The sequence below is a fragment of the Sebastes fasciatus genome, chromosome 4 (assembly GCF_043250625.1).
Source record: "Sebastes fasciatus isolate fSebFas1 chromosome 4, fSebFas1.pri, whole genome shotgun sequence".
Lineage (NCBI taxonomy): Eukaryota > Metazoa > Chordata > Actinopteri > Perciformes > Sebastidae > Sebastes > Sebastes fasciatus.
The window spans coordinates 24,672,609-24,680,028 of record NC_133798.1 but is presented as its reverse complement, the minus strand read 5'-3'; the positions used below and the strand labels follow the sequence as shown (position 1 = coordinate 24,680,028).

At 38.3% G+C, this 7,420-nt stretch overlaps 1 long non-coding RNA gene across 1 annotated transcript in view; it reads left to right on the top strand.

Annotated features, from left to right (window-relative positions):
• Nucleotides 1-1,780, top strand: part of LOC141766311 (uncharacterized) — a 93,207-nt gene extending 91,427 nt beyond the window's left edge. The window contains exons 2-3 of the long non-coding RNA XR_012593615.1: nucleotides 644-742; nucleotides 1,559-1,780. This is a non-coding gene — a long non-coding RNA (uncharacterized LOC141766311). The remainder of the gene's footprint in view (nucleotides 1-643; nucleotides 743-1,558) is intronic.
• Nucleotides 1,781-7,420: the final 5,640 nt, after the last annotated feature.

Sequence of the window (7,420 nt, the reverse complement as noted above, 5' to 3'; positions counted from 1 at the left end):
TTGCTTTTTTTTAGATAGGCTATTTCTCACTATATGTCGACACGGAACTTTTACGCAGCCTTTTACGCACACTTCTTTTGCCGCTCTGTATAAGAGACACAACATCAGCATCCCAAGAGCACGCGCAAGTTTCCTCCTCTTCTCTCTCTCTCTCGCGCTGCCAGAGGTCGACTATAGTTCTGTCGCGCGGCTTTAGTGACTCCAACATAACCAAACGACTAATTGTCACCCTTTAATTGCGACTTAATTTGATCCCTCAAGCTCGTGCAAAAGCTGTGTAAAATACATAAATTATTGCAAATAACAAACCTTTAGTGAAGCTTATTGATTGATGCATCAGAGAGAGAGAAGCACCTGCCTCTATCTGTCCATCTCGGGATCATGAACACACCAAGTAGGTCTAATTTCTGAGACGTTCAGCTGGGATATGTCTCAATTGGGACTGAGATCAGAGGCTGTGATTGTCTATTGGTTTAGATTGGGTTGCTCAGTGCAATTCTGGGAACTTTTATTGCAATCCACAGATTGTAATGATGGAGAGCCCTCGATGTGGCAGCACTGATTACATCAGCCAGTCTCTCTCTCTCTCTCTCTCTCTCTCTCTCTCTTTCTCTCTCTGTGTGTGTCTACCTTTCATCTGCAGGTATTTATTCGTTCTGTGGCCAGTCCACACATATAGCTACAGCATCTATACGTCTCTGTCAGTGTCCACTACATAGGGATGGCCTCTCCATTACAGACGGTAAGATTAACAATCTCACTGTTTTCATCATTTATTTATTTATTGATCTTAGTGCTTAATTAGAAAACAGGCAAAGTTAGGTGTTGAAATATTATCCAGATGTTTATGCGTTAAAATACATGACTCGTTTCCTATTGGCTGCTGTGGAGCTTTGTAATTAGAGATATACCAAGTACACTTTTTTTTCTAAAGAGCAGGAGGCTCCTCCTCACCCAGTTACTAAAATTATGTTTCCATGCAAAGTTACCAGTGGTGGAAGAAGTATTCAGATCCTTTACTTTATTTAAAGTAGCAATACTTCAATATAAAACAAGTAAAAGGCCTGCATTGAAAATGTCACTTAAGTACTTATTATTAGCAGAATGTACTTAAATTATCAAAAGTACTCACAATTCAGAAAAAAATACCGCTGAATGATATATTATCGTTATAGAATGGGATTATTTTTACTGATGCATTAATGTGTAACATTATGCTGTAGTTGGTCGTGGTGGAGCTAATTTTAATTATTTTATATACTGTTAGTTTTTAGCTATAACATTGCATCATATTTTAGTGTTTTATGTAAATTGGTAACTAGTTACTACAGCTGTCAAATAAATGCAGTAATGGTTAAAAAAAAATACGATACATACATCTCAAATGTAGTGGAAGTATATGACTGCACTTATGGAAATGTATTTAGTTTCCACCATACAGTCAAAACCGTATTATACAGTAATTTTACATCATAATGGTATACATCACTGTGTTTATGTGAAATTTAATAAATGTTTTCCTTCTTTCTATTTACGGTTTATATCTGTGTTTTCGTAGATAAAAGGATGGACTCCCACTAACACACTTCCAGAGCAACTTACCAGGAAAAAGTAGCAACTCAACAATGAAAATTACTCCACTGCATGTAAAAGTAATTTACGTAAGTAAAAGAACAGAAGTATTATCAGCAAAAATGTGCATAAAGTATCAAAAGCAAACGTAGTCATTATGCAGAATGGTCCCTTGGGGAGTGTTACATTACTATATATATATATATATATATATATATATATATATAAATGTATATATTATATTATTGGATTCATATTACTGATGCATTGACATTGATGTAGCATTTTGTTAGGTGCAAAACTACATATAAACATTTTATATAAACTAATGTTTTGTGTCAAATCTACATCTGCAACCCTAGCTGTCAAATAAATGTGGTAGAATATATGTATAAAGTAGCATATACTGATGCATAAGTACCTCCAAATTGCACATAAATACAGTATCTGAGTAAATGTACTTAGTTCCTTTCCACCGCTGCAGCTGACAATAAATCACACTCGTGTGTCTGCAGGCTGTGATCACTATCAGCGTGTGCTTTCCAGCATGTTCTTATGAGGAGCCATCTCTGTGACATATGGAGATGCTTCCTCCCACAGCCACACCTGACTGATCCTCTCCTTCCCTCTGCACAGATGATATCACACAGCTAACAGCGACAAGATTCCCAAATGGCTCTCCTTTACAGTGAAACATGTCATCTGACCATGTCGCCCGGGCTAAACCCAAATATTGTGTATTGTTGGTAAAGAGAGGTCAGGCAACTTGTCGTGTATTTCAGGCTGTGTTCTCTAATTAAGTATTCATGAAGCAGCAGTGGGAGCAAAGTATAGGTTTACACGACACTGGTGGTTCCGACGGTATCACCCCCCCCCCCCTCCTCCACTTCCCATGTGTAATGCTCGGCTTCCCCCCCCCTGCCGCCGCCGGCAGACAGGCCATCGTTCCTAGTGTACTTCCAGCAATGATATCAAAAAGGTTTTTTGGTCAAGCCAAAGAGAGGTCACTCTAATAATACCCAAGGTCAGTGGTGGGAGCCAGCGAGTCTCCCAGTCATTATTCATTTGTTCACAGAGTTAATGACAGTTGCAGGGGGACGAGAACTTGGAGCCAGTAGCCATGTGATGTCACCAACACATGCCAAGGGATTAGGAGGGCAGGCAGGGGACAAGAAGTGTGGATTATACAGGGGAAAAAAAGAAACACAACAACAACCTTTACTGCTCCATCACCCAACTCTCCATGTTTGCTGCTGGAGTTATGACAAATACACAGAGATGTCACAGAATTATGACAAGCGGCTGACACTGAAGCAGACAACATTGCCAAATAAAAGGAGAAGAGAAACCTTATTCATGTCCATGTTTTATGGGAGATATTTAACAGTAGTTTGATGAGAGATCCCATTTAAAACATTTACAGTCTTTTGGTAAATGACTGGGAGGTGATCCAGCAATTTCTCTCTTTTACAACCCTTTTTTTTATTTTAAAACAAATTACACTATTTTATAGTCGCCACATTATTTACAACGCCGTTATAGAGCTACAGTAACAACGCTGGCGGAAAAACTGGAGCCCATGGCTTTCACACACACAGAGAGAATGAACAATGAACACACCTTATTCAGTCATTGGGCAGGCAGCGCACAGTGAACAATGAACCCCTCCCTCCTGTCTAGCACCATGTCTGATAATGACCACATCCACCACCACTGATAGCGCTCCTCTTTTATGACCTACATGAGCATAAATACGGCTCAGATAAAACATTTCAGGGGGGATATTGAGAATATGATCAGCTGTGCACGTGTAGCAGCAGTGGGTTTTTTTTTCATGTTTTTATGTTTTCATAATGTTATGTGAAGGAAAAAAAGCCACATGTTGCATATGTACCTGCTGGTCACTTGATCCATGAAGCGAAACAATTTCTAAAAACGCTCCATATGTTGTTTTGTCTAAACAACATTTAGTCAAACTCTTTGTTGCAAAGCAACTGTTGTAGGAGTTGCCCTCTTGTTCTTTCAGTCACATCTGCTGAATAATTAGAAAGGAAGTAATATGCATTCTGACGCATTATGCTGCAGGAATCCACCAATCTGGCCTTTGTCTCAGCACCTAACATGCAGATACAGTAGATTCCCTGTTTGAGCATAAGGTCAGGGTATAAATATGAACTGCATTTTGCATTACTTTCAGATGAGTGAAGCTGTCAGACCAATAATATGAGCTTTCAGTCCTACTTTCTGCCACTTATCCCCCATTCTAGGACCAAGGGGTCATGTGAAAATTGAAAGTGACAGTCAAACCAGCATGTTGAACAGGCTGATTGGACTAAGCTGTCACGGCCCAGATCAGAGCTCTTTAACACCAGGCCCATCAGAGGTCTGTCTGTTGGAGCAACCAATACAAGTACGTTTATAAGGGAAATAAAATCATGACAAGGAAAAGAAAATATTACTAATCCACGACTGGAAACACAGAGTCTGAACAGCCACATACATGCCAGATTATATAAGAGATTGATGCAATGAGCTCTAAACGTAATTAACAAGAAAAACAAAGTTTTAGTAAGTTGTCTAAAAAACTTTGAGGAATACTATTAACAACAAAAACAAAAGCTTCAGAGTTCACTGAGGGGATTTTCTCTCCGACAGGATCCAGCTCTCATTTTCACTTTCAGATGAATGAAGTCCAGTGGTTTTTTCCTTTGTGGTCGTTTGAATGAAAATGTTTGTATCACCTGATTTAATGAGCGCGTGATGCTGTCACATGAAAGATTTTTTTACTTCATCGAAAGCATTCCCTGTCAATTTATATCTTGTTTCATATGCAGCATTGCATGAAGCTCAGTCGAAAGCAATCAGCTCGCCGTCATCCATTCAGATGATAATAAATCACGTCATTATCACTTTTACTTGGGTCCATCTTTGAAACGGAGGGAGAATGAAGTATTTTTGTCAGGTGGAAGAATAACTTATGATCCTTTTATGTCCCGCTGAGAACCCTTGAAAATAATAATACACCACAGCAGAAGCACATGAACAACTGAAAGGCACCGAGTGTTATAAATCTGATGGGATTTGCATATTTTGCCTCCTCAGCAAGAAGCAGGCAAAAGAAATCACATGGCATATGAGAAAAAAAGAAGCGGTTACAGAAGTTAGGGTTCACATTAAGAAGGATGTGTTCCTCCAGAACTCACTTGTGATTGAAAACGTGAGGATTTCAAGGTAAAAGCTTCTTGAAGAAAAGATTTGTCTTGTATCTGAAAGACTCAAAGTCAAGGAAATGATCAATCAAATAATCAGTCATAATGTGCTTATTTGACCTTTGTTCCTTTTCTGTTTGAGCATTACAGTTTCTCTTTAGTTCACTTCTCTCCTATTTCAACTTCAACAGATTTACTTTATTACACCGTTTAAAAAATGCTTCAAGAGCCTCTAAATATGTTGAAACCTTGGCTGTCAAATAATGTTAGTCCTTGCTGAGGGAGCACTGTCACACAAGTTAGGAAGCAAAATGTCAAATGTAGTCTCTCCTGCTATGGTGGGAGTTTTAAGATTAGGTTAAAGGTTGGATTGTAGTGTGTTGAAAGAAAAATAATCTAATTTTGTCAGTTTATTGATGTGAATCATGCTGGTAGTGAATATATTACTATTACTGTTCTATCATGTAGAGGAGGAAGCCAGAAAACCCTGAAAGACTGATGAGAATCATGTTGGTTCAGCATTTTCCAGAATTAAAAGCATTTTTAAAGAGCCAGTTCCTGGACTGTAAACTTGAAAAAAAATAAAAGCTTCCTACTTATTTAACAATATGACATGCAATTTCCCCAACAGCATCAAGATGCAAAAATCCAAACTTAAAAGAGATTTCACTGTTTTTGTCATGCATGAGCTGTGATTGGTTGAAACACCTTGACTCAACAATGTACCACAAACTCTACTCTGTGTCATCCTACCTGTGTGTGTGTGTGTGTATGTACCAGTGTTATGTGAAAAGACACAATTCTGCTGTCTTAAGTTATTATCAATCAATAACCTTCTTAACTGTAATTCCATTTAATTTTCAACATGCAGCTCACAAACTTTATCTAATTTTATCCTTAAATCAAATTGTGGATATTAGATTTTCTTGGTTTTGCTGTTTCAATTCTTGGTCACTATCAGATACTGTGCCTCCGCCGTTCCCTTCAGACAGTACAAGTCAACAAATAAATATAAAATACTCCTGTGATAACTTCAATCCCACTCATGTTGTTTCCTCTACTGCTTAACTTCAACACCTGCAACGTGTTCTTGCGTGTAATAAAGCAACTTCCCAATCTATGCAATCACCTGTAGACAAATATAATAGTTTGATCATTCAAATAAGACCCAAGTGATCACCACAAAACATCAACCATTGCTACAGCAAGACATCCTGTTTGGCTCAGGCTTCAGAAAAGGATCAAAAGTTACTCAAAAACACAGCAAAAGTCCTGAAAAATATTAATAATGAAGTGCATAACCGTCTTAATTTAAATCCTTATTTATGTACCTTGTGCCTAATCAGTGCCAACATGATGCACAAGTGTGCTCAGTTGAAAAAGGGGCTCCGCATTTTAACTATAAAGGTTGTCCAACAGCAACAAACTGAATCCTTTGGAGAGTCATGAAACACTTCAGAGTTGTTTTCCTTCACTTGTCCTTTCTGTCGGCACACACACAGCTAAATTAGAGGAGAGTGTAGAGCAGGTTTTGTACATTAAATTTCCACACACACACACACACACACACACACACACACACACACACATATACAAAGAGAGACATTAGAGACACTGTTGCTTTAATTGTGTGATACATGTTTTAATGTAAGAACAAAAAACTTGGGCTCTCCTCCTTCCTCTAAAGGTAAAAAGGCTCGTCTCCTGCCTTCCAAAACGCACTCGTCCCATGTCCATCCCAACATCACAATTCTCCAACCCATGTTCTCCCTTTTTTTCTCCCCGATTCCACTGATCTGAGCTTGAAATGCGAAGACAGCAAAGCACTAAGCCTTCAAACGTGTGATTTTTTCAAAAGATCTCTAGAAGCAATCTCTGCCTGACTGACCCCTGACAGCTGCAGATCTCTTTATTTCTCTCTCTGCTGGCACTTCATTTGGTAGAAAAGCTCTCAGATTCACACCTCTGTCAGGCAGCACAAGTGTTTATTATGTGCATACACACAGAATATCCCATATAGTGCACACCTCAAAGGCATGCAGGCTGCAGTCTTTTAACAAACATCCTGCAAATTCTGGAGAAAAAAAGCCATATATGTTACAGTAATTTATGTTGCTTTTTTCTTCATACTTATTGTACAGAAATTTTACTTCTTTGCTAAACTAAAAATGAGTAAATACTGTCATAGAAGTGGGATTTCTGTTGAATTATTCCCAGAGCCATGGAGTCAAGAAACCCAGAGTGATCCATGAAATATCCTTAATATCAACGGTGAACCTGGTTTCTGGTTTATCTGGACACATAAGATTTGACTGAATGTTTCTTCTTTTTTTTATTTCACTGTCAAAACCAAAAAGATTTTAAAATCACTACAACTCCAGGAAAAAAAAAACCTGATGTCTAAAGAAAAAGAAAATTTGCATCATTGTATGATAACATGGTGCAAAAACAGATAATCTGCAAAAGTACATACTGTAAGTAGCAGTTACATTTAAACACACTCTCCCATTGTGTTAGATTATAAATATCCACACCACAACAAAATTACCTGAACAATAGCACGTGTTCTTATGTGCAGTTTGTCTTGGTTTTATTATGGCAGCTTCTCCTCAGTCACTCGGAGTGCAGGCTCTGCTGGT